The 13,025-nt window shown below is 43.2% G+C and overlaps 1 protein-coding gene across 1 annotated transcript in view; it reads left to right on the forward strand.

The window, feature by feature from the left end:
• Window positions 1-4,798: 4,798 nt before the first annotated feature.
• The window catches only part of LOC126161882 (cubilin), a 1,256,608-nt gene continuing 1,248,381 nt past the window's right edge, over window positions 4,799-13,025 (forward strand). The window contains exon 1 of the mRNA XM_049918020.1: window positions 4,799-4,847. The gene's annotated coding sequence lies outside the window, so the exon portion shown is untranslated. The remainder of the gene's footprint in view (window positions 4,848-13,025) is intronic.

Consider the following 13,025-nt stretch of genomic DNA (forward strand, 5'->3'; position numbering starts at 1 on the left):
CACCATCTGCTTTCGGTTCAAAGAACCAGTGAAAAAAGCTATAATGTATCCCATGTCCCAACTTAAAAAAAAAAGTGGCTCTGAGCACTATGGGACTTAACTTCTAAGGTCATTAGTTGCCTAGAACTACTTAAACCTAACTAACCTAAGGACATCACACACATCCATGCCCTAGGCAGGATTCGAACCTGTACCACCGCGGTCGCGCGGTTCCAGACTGTAGCGCCTAGAACCGAGGCCCAACTTACAAATTCATTAGGTAACTATGAGGATGTTAGGTACATGCCATTAATTAAATTTTTTTAAGTAAAATATTTTAATGTCTAGACCGCAACTTGAAGTATTCATGCAACAACATGCGTTTGTAAGGAGCAAAACAATAGCAGCATGTAGTTGAAAACGTCACTGCCAGCATGCCAGGTTGTAGACGCTAATTTCGCATATTGACTGCCATATAGGAAATTGTTCTACTCATGCAACTAGACAATCTGCTGTATGACCGTCAACCTGCGAAATTAGCGTCTACAACCTGGCTTGCTGGCGGTGGCGTTTTGAGCTACGTACTGTTATTGTTTAGGATGTTACGAATGCTTGTTCTTGCATGACTACAGATAAAGATGCTTTCCAATGCTTATTCGCCGCCTTTTCGTATTTTGAACGATCTGAAGATAGTTGCAGATAGCAACCGAAACACGTTATCGAGCTTTAATTATGATAGGAAAATTGCGGTCTAGACATTAAAGTTTTTACTTTACATATTCTGTGGAACATGGGTGGAACACCTGAAACCAACTGTGATGCCTGTAAAACAACTCTGTTTCCGCCAGCACCCACAGAGGGTCATATATTTACAATTTTCAGGAAATTAGGGATCTTAAACTCACAATTATTGTAGGGAAGTGACAGCTTAATGTCCTTTTTAACAAATGTTGACAGCCAGTTTTATACATTTTTAGATACATACAGCCAACAGGAAAAATTGAAAGATAATTTCTATTCACTGTTTAGATTTTCAGAAGGGCTACCATTTCGTGCAGCCCACTTTCTGAACATTGTATATTAAGAAAATGTGTTGCATTTTGGATTTACAAGTATGCCACAGATTGGAAATACGCCATCCCCAATAAAGGAATAAATGTGGGTAAGGAGAAATTGAATAACAGATTAAAAGTTGTTCCACAGTTCAGAGATGAATTTTACTATGTGCTTCAAAAATAAGAAGTAGTAGTTAATTTTTGTTTTCAGTTAACTGCTTTTATCCCCATTTCCTATCTGTGATACTTTTCCCTTGATCTTGATATTGTGTCTGCTTTTGTGCTGAAGCATTTACCTTTCTTTTAAGATGTAGGAATATTTTAAAGGAAGTCAGTGGATAAAAATGCAAATTTCCTGAAATAGGCCTATAGTTGTGACAAACTGTAGACAACTATTAGGCCTACATGCTTTGTCCACTTCTACTGACGGGATAGTAGGTAAACATGGTATAGATAGTATCATTGTTTGGTGGTAGTGCAGTAATTCTAATCATCAAAATGAAAGTTATTTGACGGGTACTATTGCTATAGGTACGTCCCGAGTTTTTTTTCTTAATTACTACGGTGTAAAAGGTCAGTTAGGAAAATGATGCACCAGTAGCTTGTCGCGTATAAAAATCAGCTATTTACACCACAGTTACTGTTGTAAGGTTACGGTAGAGGACATTTTTTACACTTGGTGAGAAATACTCAGTAAGAGAGTTTCACGGAGTGTTAACAGTAGGCATGTGGGAGAGACAATGTGTCGAGAAAAGAAACTTGTTTCTCTACAATTAGGCCTATCGCTCACGATGTGTTAATTCACCTATGAGTATATGTATGTCTCGAGGAAAACGCCATAATGTATTATCTGTAGCTTTAACATGCAAGAAAGTAGATGGTGTTTTACTTTCCGTCGATTGACCTTGCATCAGACAAGAAAAATTTTAAGATAACGCAAAGATATCAAAGCTTCTTTTAGCAAATCAATGGCTTCTTTGAATTAACATGCCTCTATCGATGATGAAACATACACTACTGGCCATTAAAATTGCTACACCACGAAGATGACGTACTACAGACGCAAAATTTAACCGACAGGAAGAAGCTGCTGTGATATGCAAATGATTAGCTTTTCAAAGCATTCACACAAGGTTGGCGCCGGTGGCGACACCTACAACGTGCTGACATGAGGAAAGTTTCCAACCGATTTCTCGTACACAAACAGCAGTTGACCGGCGTTGCCTGGTGAAACGTTGTTGTGATGCCTCGTGTAAGCAGGAGAAATGCGTACCATCACGTTTCCAACTTTGATAAAGGTCGGATTGTAGCCTATAGCTATTGCGGTTTATCGTATCGCGATATTGCTGCTCGCATTGGTCGAGATCCAATGAATGTTAGCAGAATATGGAATCGGTGGGTTCAGGAGGGTAATACGGAACGCCGTGCTGGATCCCAACAGCCTCGTATCACTAGCAGTCGAGATGACAGGCATCTTATCCGCATGGCTGTAACGGATCGTGCAGCCACGTCTCGATCCCTGAGTCAACAGATGACAACGTTTGCAAGACAACAACCATCTGCACGAACAGTTCGACGACGTTTGCAGCAGCATGGAGTATCAGCTCGGAGACCACGGCTGCGGTTACCCTTGACGCTGCATCACAGACAGGAGCGCCTGCGATGGTGTACTCAACGACGAACCTGGTGCACGAATGGCAAACTGTCATTTTTTCGGATGAATCCAGGCTCTGTTTACAGCATCATGATGGTCACATCCGTGTTTGGCAACATCGCGGTGAACGCACATTGGAAGCGTGTATTCGTCATCGCCATACCGGCGTATCACCTGGCGTGATGGTATGGGTGCCATTGGTTACACGTCTCGGTCACCTCTTGTTCGCAGTGACGGCACTTTGGACAGTGGACGTTACATTTCAGATATGTTACGAACCGTGACTCTACCCTTCATTCGGTCCTGCGAAAGCCTACATTTCAGCAGGATAATGCACGACCGCATGTTGCAGGTCCTGTACGGGCCTTTCTGGATACAGAAAATGTTCGACTGCTGCCCTGACCAGCACTTTCTCCAGATGTCTCACCAGCTGAAAACGTCTGGTCAATGGTGGCCGAGCAACTGGCTCGTCACAATACGCCAGTCACTCCTCTTGATGAACTGTGGTATCGTGTTGAAGCTGCGTGGGCAGCTGTACCTGTACACGCCATCCAAGCTCTGTTTGACTCAATGCCCAGGCGTATCAAAGCCGTTATTACGGCCAGAGATGATTGTTCTGGGTACTGATTTTTCCAGATCTATGCACCCAAATTGCGTGAAAATGTAAGCACATGTCAGTTCTAGTATAATATATTTGTTCAATGAATACACGTTTATCATCTGCATTTCTTTTTGGCGTAGCAATTTTAATGGCCAGTAGTGTAATTGTATTCTCTTGTGTGAGTCATTTTTCCGTAGAGTTGCACAATCAATATGGTAAATGCATAAAAAATACCGTTTGTATTGTAACAAAGATGTGTTGGAGTATGCTATAGCAACGTTTAAATTCTTTTATTATGATGCTATCCAAAAACATAACTTGGGAAGTGCAGAAGATTTGTATTGGCAAAATTGAAAACGCAGGAAATTAGTATATACTGGGTGCTCAAAAAGTCAGTATAAATTTGAAAACTGAGTAAATCACGGAATAATGTAGATAGAGAGGTACAAATTGACACACATGCTTAGAATGACATGGGGTTTTATTAGAAAAAAAAATACAAACGTTCAAAAAATGTCCGACAGATGGCGCTTCATCTGATCAGAATAGCAATAATTAGCATAACAAAGTAAGACAAAGCAAAGATGATGTTCTTTACAGGAAATGCTCAATATGTTCACCGTCATTCCTCAGCAATAGCTGTAGTCGAGGAATAATGTTGTGAACAGCGCTGTAAAGTATGTCCGGAGTTATGGTGAGGCATTGGCGTCGGATGTTGTCTTTCAGCATCCCTAGAGATGTCGGTCGATCACGATACACTTGCGACTTCCGGTAACCCCAAAGCCAATAATCGCACGGACTGTGAGGTCTGGTGGCCTGGGAGGCCAAGCGTGATGAAAGTGGCGGCTGAGCACACGATCACCACCAAACGACGCGCCCAAGAGATCTTTCACACGTCTAGCAATATGAGGTGTTTTTCTTGGTTCTAATAAAACCCCATGCCATTCCAAGCACGTGTGTCTGTTGTTACCTCTCTATCTACATTATTCCGTGGTTTATTAAGTTTTCAAATTTATACTGATTTTTTTTATCACCCGGTACTCTACAGAGTATGCAATCCGCAATGTTAACGTTTTCCTTAGTTCTTCTCTACGTCACTTGGAGCGCTGCTATCGCATTGTGTTTCTCTTAACATGGGACTTGGTGCTTCTCATTTATTGTTGTTCTGTGAAGTAGGCCCCACGGACTGCGCCCCTCGCTAGTTTCGGGGTCCCGCCGAGAGGTGCGCCAGCGGCGGCAGCGGCGCGCCCTGCCCGACGCGAGCGCCGGCGAAGGCGGCCGAGGACAGCCGAACGGCGGCGGGCGGGACGCGGGTCCGCGTGCGGGCGCAGAGCGCTGCGAGTGGCGGCGGGGCGCGGTCAGTGGCAGTCGTGGGCACGGCGGGTCGCGGCGGGCGGTGCTGGCTGCGGCCTGGGCTGCGCTAGGCGGTGGCTGCGGCACGGGCGGCGGCGGCGAGTGATGCGAGCCCGCGCGGGCGGCGGCGCACCAGCCTGCGGCTGCGGCCGAGGCGCCAGCTCCTGACCGGCCGGCCGGCGGCAGCGCCAGCGGGACTCCAGAGGTGAGCTGAGCGCGCCCAGCCGGGGATCGATGCGTCGCCGGCCGCCGCCGCCGCCGCCTCTGCCCCGGCGGGGCGTGGCCGGGCGCGCGTGCACCTCCGCAGCGGCACGGGACGGCGCTGCGTGGCGTGCCCTGGCCGGCTCACCTGTGCTGTGGCGCCCGCCTCCCGCCACCAGTGAATCGTGAATACTCGGCCGGCGTGTGGCAATCCCCGAGAACCACGCAAAACAGCACTTGTTGTTACCAAAACTTCTACACTCACCACATATTTGTTCGAATGAAGACACATTATCTTTACTGACACCTTTCTTACTAGGGCAACGAAGTGTCGTGACAGGAAAGTGACCCTTTCCGTGTAGACCTTTGCTCGGCATCGGCTACTAATAACACCACGAGATAAATATTGTGATTCAACCAAATCGCAGGGTGTATTACAGTGTGACAGAATAGCGTTATTAGTGGAATACTGTATTTACTGACACCACACTTACCCGATGAGCGAACTCCGCTGTGATACCTTATTTGAGTTTGAGTTTGCAGACGGGAGTAGTGTTATCACAGAGAAGAGCGCTCCACTGCTTACATACCTATATGATCCGCATCCCTCACTGATAACATCTCTCTCTCTCTCTCTCTCTCTCTCTCTCTCTCTCTCTCTATATATATATATATATATATATATATATACTATGAGCCGGTCAAGGCGATGCATACGTTTCCGTAACGTGTATAGTTTTCTCTGCGTACAAACGCTGTAGAAAACGGCGTATATGATCCTACATCAAAGTCAGATGTTCGAGTCACGCTTGAGGCGTGTGTCTATGTTTCTGACGTGCCATTACTGTGTGTTGGTGTGTATTTATACTGAGTCAGAACTTGATCCAAATGAATGTGATTATGTACACATGTACAACATTGAACATTGGCAAGAATGTGTCGATATGCAGTAGAATTCCCATACCAACAGAGCTTTGGTTAAAGACCAAACGCAAATTTTTTAAGAAATGACTGTGATAAAGAAGAGATTTACCAATACGTTACGGTGAGTGAAGCTAGCTATGAGTTTAACGAACGTTGTTGAACACTGACCTTAACGGTGAATCGTATAGGACGTAGTTACAGTTATGGCACGAATGAAGTCAAGCAGCGAACAAATATTGTAATTACCTCTTAAACGGTCATCCATTGCTGTCATAGTCTCTTTCAAATATAATTCCGATAGAACTGGCTTACTGAGAACCATGAACAACTAACAACGAATGAGCTGCAGTGTTGCTGGACGTAAGGAGAGGCGTAGGAGTCGCTACAGAAAGAAAGAAAGTGTTATTTCCCTTCTAAAATGCGTTATTCCACGCCATGATGGGCTTCCACTCGTGCTGAGCCAAGCTTCTCCTGCAATGTGCGAAAGCACGCGCAGCGCCACTCTTTGAGAACGGCTGGAATTACCAGAGTATCGACGGGGCCCCACCAAGTTGAGCGCCGCAGTGTGTTCAAACGCGTCCTTGGCTTGCGGCGAGCGCAAAGTTATTTCGGTGCGGGGTGCTCGGCGCTCCTTGCGCGTTCTGAGAGCCTAGACTGCATTGCTTGTCACACGAAATCAGTTAACAAACATTTCTGATACTTGTAAGACCTCCCACGAGCGGTAATGCCAGCTGTCATCTCAGGGCGTTCCGAATTCGACACCACTACTCCACGATATGTGCATTGCACCTGGGCGCGCTTCGCACGGAACAGGGGAGAATTTCGGCATAACAGTTGTGACTGATTGGTTCATTAGTACAAGATTTCTATCGCTGTTTCGAGCTGAAGTGATGGTCACGTAAATACCTGTCAGTAGCTGCTCCACGGGTTGCAGGATGCGAGTGGTAACGCCTTTGCAGGCAGCACGTATACAGACCATTTAGCCGCTTTCTGGTTGACGGAAATGACGGTGGGGATGTAGGAGAAGTTTTATCGCGATCAACGGAGCCGTACGGTGGCGAAATTCGTCGTGTGGCAAGTGTGTCAATTAAGAATCGATATGGAGGTGACGTAAGCCGCAGCAGCAGCGGCGGCGGCGGCGGCAGCACAGGGCTCGAGCAGTGAGGGCGCGGTCGCTGCGTGACCCGCAACCCCAGACTCGCACCCACACCTGTCTCTCTGTCCGCCTGCACACTCTCAGCAAAGCTACACCACACAGCTACACTGGTCCGCACCCGGGAAAACAGCACAGAAAAAAAGGCTTCCCTTTCATCGCTAAATGCATTCCATCAAGACGCGTGCGTAACGGGACAGGACGGGAACTGTTCTCCACTTTCAATACAATTTCGAACAGCCAAGGATAAGTAATGTAATCTTTTTTGTCACGATCGCAAAGTGTTTTTATTAACATAAGACCGGTTTCCATACCTTACGCACCATCCATATAAAAGGATAGGCTGTGAATAGCGCATCACTGTGAACTGCAGAGCCTTAAGCAGTAGACTCATACTTTTCAATGGAGACATAAAATTTTTATGTTTATAACAGTATTTCTATCGCTACATCGCTGTGATGATGTCGTTTCGAGCAAAGGATTGTTGTAGAGTCTGTCCCATGTTAGACCATTAGCTGCCGCAAGACGATATAAAAGCAGCTGCAAAAATCTTTTCCCGTTTAGCACAGCGGCGTTGGCTCGAAGTGTTGATATCGCGCATAGAGGAACATTACGATTAAACGTCCCGTCGAAGATGGCGTCATTAGAGACGGCACGGGTTATGAACTTACCTCCAGCACGAGTTTCGTTTGTGCCGTTATGTTTTATGTGTCCTACAAATAAAAAAAAGTATGTGTGTGTTGTATGTGCGTCAGCGATAAATGTTTTCTAAATAAATTAGAGCATTGTCTTTGGAACATGTTGGGTTCGAGCCTTACGTTTAGAATTTGGTTGACTGACGTTTGAAGGCCAAACATGTTTAAGAATAATCTAAATTCACGTACTGAGCGTTTGAGGCATCGGACGAAGCGATAGCGTGAACCATTCTGAACGGGAAACACCAGACAGTCACATGTTCATTTGTCTAAGTTTCCATCATACAGCTGTCTGACTCTGTCAACAACTGCAATGGTGTACCGGACAGTAAAAAATATTCGAAAAAATGACATACGGTCCATGCAGATTAGGTAATTGATTGATTATGTTGTATTATTTTTAATATTTTATAACACTACGAGATAAGCATTTCACATGACGTAATCTCATTAGACTGTCAATAAATAAATACGGAGGCCAAATAATCATTATAGAACGATTTCATACGGTCTGTAATTATTATTTGTTTCTTCTTCTTTCTATTGACAGACGGAAGCTTAGCAGTAGCTGGATGAACTTAGCTACGGCATTGCAAAATGAACATGTGACTGTGTCGTAAAAAATAAAAAAGTGAAAGACTGTTACTTGTTTTATAGCGTTCTTGTTATACTTAATGTCCACTAGTGCCATCATTGATTTCGATGCACTTTGCAACTTACAAGGAGAATTATTACTTTGTTAAAATTGATTGGTGGCTTTATTCATCTTTAATGTGCACATTAACACTTTCAGTACCAGAAAGCAGTTCCTCGCTTGTTTACAATGACTTCCTCTTATTGTATTACTCTTGTTCCTGAATGCTTACGAATCTTCTGCAATGTCCCTTTATCGTTTTAACTGGTTTTCGACTTCCAAGCCCATCGTCAGCCGATAACTGACTGTCGTCATCAAAGACAGAGCACAGTGGTGAACAGCGTTTGAGAAGACGATGTGTGCTGATGTCTAGCAGAGCAAAAGTCAGCGTCAGTAGCGCAGCAGAGCCGCTGCAGGAAACGCTGAAGCAAGGCAGTTACTGGACGTACATGGTGTAGGGAATTTAGGGTGCACAAAAGAGGAAAATTAGATTGTCCCTAACTGTGCTGTAAATGCGAGTTTTGAAAACCCGCCAGCTATAATGTCATCTTTGACGATGATAGTTATTGTCTGCTATGTCCTGGTGCACCAAAAATCAGTTAACAGGATAAACAACTAAAAATGGATACCTGTGCCCCGCACTCGAGTGTGGGACACCTAAATGTACTTTTATTTTTATCCATCGTTTACGAAGAGTAACGTTCGTTAGAAACTATTTTCTGTTCCATTTATTTCTGGCGTAGTAGTAGCACCATCCGCTAATGTATTACGAAGTAAAAATGTACACAATGTTTCAATATTTTTATTGTTGCTAAACAAAGACTTGAACTTATTAAATTCTGGAGGAGGCTGTTTACTACCCTCGATGTTACTGGGTGTAAAACCCGTCAATGCTGCTGTAGAATAGGGCATGGCTATTGCAGCTGCAAACCATTTTCAGTTCAATTTTGAACGATCGATGGGTTTATTTACGGTGGCCCTAACGTGTTGAAAATCCAGTCACTCCGACAATGAGCATTTTTGTATAGGGTATTCCAGGAGCAAACGGCTCCAGTGGTCGTATAGACTGCTCTGAAGGGAAAACAATGTACGAAGAATTCTGTATTGTCATGAGTTTCGGATGTATAATTTACATGAAACTTCCAGTAATGAGATTTGTGCAAATAAAGTTAAACAAAGTTTGCTTCCTCTTTTTGTTGTGCTTTGTGACGTTTGAGCTCATATAACATATTTCCGTTTTACCACCATATACTTAGTCTTCTCATAGAGTTTCTACCTAAAGGATTAGAATTCAGGATATGCATCAGAAAATATACCTTCAGCAGTCGCGGAACTTTGCTTTTAATTTGTTTATGTTTATTTATTGTTTTCCTTACTGGAAGCTTACCAAATTCCTTACTGATATTGTCATGTTCATTTTGTACAGTTTCCTTCATTTTTCAGCGATCCGGGGCCTTCTTCTTCCTTTTTGTGGGGCTCCATACAATGACGCAAAAGCTGCCCTTGTTTTACTGATTTCTTTTGGATCTCTTCAGTGCCTTTTCCTTGGAGAGGTCTTGTCGTAGTGTGGCTGATGTTAGACTCATTAATCTTATCTCTGCGCTCTTCGTAACTAACATCACACACAGTATACTCGAAAAGTAGCAGTTACTCAAAATATTATGACATACATGAATCTTTTGTCATATATATATTTTGAACGTCTAAAACTGTAATTGAAATTGAAGGTTAGTAGATGCAGCTGATAAACTGAAATTTTGTTTCCTCGTTTGCAACCTGATAACCAGCAAAGGCAGTACAATTATTTCTAGGTTCCAGTTATATAATCAGAGAAGTATTATTTATTTTGATCTGTAATAAGTTTTCTTTAACAACTAATGTTAAAAAAGCTACTGTGAGATTCAGTGTAAATGATATAAAGTGATGTTGTACTGATGATAGAAACTGCTGTCAGCATTTTTCTTTAATTTTTTTTTTTTTTACGTGAGACATTCTACATTTTTCCATTAGCACTCTAACTTCTTCATTCCATAAGTGAAAAGGCGGCATGTAAGAATTTTCTACGCTGCCTTTTAGGAGAAAACGCAATTTTTATGGTTTGTACCGCAATCGGTACAAACAGGACCCTTGCAGGATCACTTTGTAGTTCGTCTGTTTGTCGGTCCGTTATGGCAGCTCTTCTCCAGAAAAGCGAGCGTTAAGCCTCCTTTTTGTCAGGAACGGGTGGAGGAATCGAAATTAATCTCAAACACTAAAGTGTAAGAAATTTCAACTTCTAAATCAATACAACCAAAAGATACAGCCATTTATATCACATATTTTGATACTCGCAAACTCATTCACCACAACTTATAAGGTACTTCCCGTTGATCTAGAATCACTAAATTTGGCAAGAAGCAAGGTTTCACAGTACAAGTACAGGAAAAAAATCCGAACACTGTTGATTTGTAATTATATCACATAAACATTTTTTTTCATTTGTTGTCCGCTTGGTAAGGCCACTTTTTCTCAGGGACAAAATGAGGTACCAAGCTGAAACTAATGTTAAACATCGAGAGCTACGGTTTCTTGGCAATGTAAGTAATTTAAGCATGTAAGTCGATGCAGCCAAAAGATATGACCACTTATATCATATATTTTTATGCTCTGAAACCCACTCATTAAAACCTGTACATGAACTATCCACATAGTTGTAGGGCCTGGCGGTCTAGCGTTGAAGCGCGTGCCTGGAAAGCAAGAGGTCACGGAGCGACTCTCGGTTGGATCGTGGATTTTTCATCATTTTAACCTAGCCTTCACCTCTCAACGATGTGAGGAGTCACCAGAAACGATACGTGGTTCGGATTCCGCTTTAAACTGCAGGTCCCCTTCCCGTGGTTGGATGACTTGGGTGGGTTACCGACACGCATGTCGCTGAAATGGCGTTAAATGGAAAGGCTTGCACCGGAGCACTGGGCCACACGAAATTTTTATTATATCTATATAGATAATTAAGTTTGTGTAGAACCCTCACAAGGCTACATTAGGTAAGAGCTTTTCAACTTGAGTTGAGCAGTGAGTATGTGAAAGTCATATTCGCGTAACCATCTGTACATTTTTAGCCAGTCCCTACGAATACAAAGACGACTAGACCTTCTTTTCCCGTTTTATTATCTAGTTAAAGCACCAGTGTTACAGATTTCTTCAGAATTCCATGATAGGAAAAGAAAGATTATTGAATTTTTTTAAATGTTTAGCAAATGCAAACTCGTCCTCGGGTGCATATATAGCTGGCCATTTCACACAAACATTGTCAATGCGCACAGAACGCATCATTGCTTAGTTAACTACCTTAGTATTATTTATAGCAAGAGAAAGTAATGAAATCAAATCATTCTAAGCCTACCTTCAACTAGAGATAAGAAATGCCACATTCAATCTACGTACGATGCGTTTATCAACAGTTATACTTTCGTTCATGGTTTTAGCGTCCTCTCGGGACGACTCGGAGACTGATCAGCCGCCTGCCACTGTCTCGCATCTTAGAGCAGTGGCGCTTCTGACTGCCTTTGTACGCTGAGCCAGCTGCTCGCCTCTGCAGCATCCGAGCTTTGCTAACGTGATTCTCTTTGCGCTTACTCCGATTATGACTGTCATACACTGCAGGCTGTAGACTGGCAATGTGCTGACGTCAAACATGTGGACTGCATTTATATGCGCCTCAAGACGTATCTGAAACTTAGATCGAAGAAGGGTCGCGACTGATGACCTCAGAAGTTAAGTCGCATAGTGCTCAGAGCCATTTTTTTGAAGAAGTGTCATATAATTGAGATGACCCATCCAGGAAAGTAGCATACAGCAAAGCTTGATCTCGTCGTTTCTCCGCCCACAGACACAACAATTACGTGCAGCACACCATAAATTTCATCGTTGTAGCTGTTAGCGCAACTTTTCACATCTATATGAACAGATAATACAGCACAGAAGACAGTAAACAAAACAGTTGTTATGGATCGCGCTTTCGCAGACAAATGACAAAAGAGCTTCACCACTACTGCCTTTGTGCAGGTTGTTCCTTTACCCGTCGTAAACAGAGAGACCTCGGAATATAATGTGTTATTTGTAATTTTGAAAACATGTCGATACAGTTCTACGAGAGCGTGATGAAAAGTAGAGCCTCCGAATTTTTTTATGTGAAACTCTTAAGGCTTTTAAAAATAAAACAAACGTTATCAACATTATAAACCTTTATTATTCATTTCTACATATTTGTTCCTCAACAAAGTCGAGGGTGACTCCCAACGAGAAACCAGCTTGTTGATACCGTCACTGGAGAGTGTTCAACTTTGTTGACGGAGCCATAACCTCACCTCTGCTTGCACCTCTTCATCATTATCAAAGTGAAATCCTCGAAGGTGTTGTTTAAGTTTTGGAAACAGGTGAAAGTCGGATGGGACCAAATCAGCACAGTATGGAGAATGATCGATGACAGTGATCCCAAGGCGTTAGCTGACATGCTGTTGGAGAGGTGTGTGGACGATCTCTTCGGATTCGGAACTCGATTACAGCACGCTGTTTCTCACGCAACGACATAGTTACGTTACACTCCTCCATGTTACATGCTACAATTCGGAGCCCTTTAGCTATAGAGGGCTGCAAATACGTGGAAATGAAGAACAGATACGTAGAGTGTTACTAACTTTTGTTTTATTTAAAGAAGCTTTAAGAATTTTCACATAGAAATTCGGGGGCAATACTTTTCATCACGTCCTCTTATATATCCATTTGAGGAGTACC

The sequence above is a fragment of the Schistocerca cancellata genome, chromosome 2 (assembly GCF_023864275.1).
Source record: "Schistocerca cancellata isolate TAMUIC-IGC-003103 chromosome 2, iqSchCanc2.1, whole genome shotgun sequence".
Classification (NCBI taxonomy): domain Eukaryota; kingdom Metazoa; phylum Arthropoda; class Insecta; order Orthoptera; family Acrididae; genus Schistocerca; species Schistocerca cancellata.